This window comes from Alligator sinensis, unplaced genomic scaffold (genome assembly GCF_000455745.1).
Source record: "Alligator sinensis unplaced genomic scaffold, ASM45574v1 scaffold469_1, whole genome shotgun sequence".
Taxonomy (NCBI): domain Eukaryota; kingdom Metazoa; phylum Chordata; order Crocodylia; family Alligatoridae; genus Alligator; species Alligator sinensis.
Genome location: NW_005841934.1, coordinates 1,882,750 through 1,883,001, shown reverse-complemented (window position 1 = coordinate 1,883,001; position 252 = coordinate 1,882,750). Strand labels below are relative to the sequence as shown.

General features: G+C 44.0%; 1 protein-coding gene across 1 annotated transcript in view; it reads left to right on the top strand.

Moving 5' to 3' along the window:
- The window catches only part of PTPRG (protein tyrosine phosphatase, receptor type G), a 349,654-nt gene that overhangs the window by 142,338 nt on the left and 207,064 nt on the right, over positions 1 to 252 (top strand). The window lies entirely within an intron of this gene.

Sequence of the window (252 nt, the reverse complement as noted above, 5' to 3'; positions counted from 1 at the left end):
TCCACTCTTGGCTAGCGCTCACGTAAACGCGGAGTGCTGTTGCTCCATGTGTTTATGCAAGACACTGCTGATTTGTCTGTGGAGCGTCACACAGCTCCTATTCATCTTCCTTTGGGAGAGTGATTTAAACCAACTGAGAAATAACACGTGAATAAAATTTGGGTAGTAAAGGGGAAGAAAAGCTAGAGAAGGGAGAAACAGGAGGAGCAAGTGATCATATTTTCCTCCGTGCTTTTTCTCTTGACTTGCATA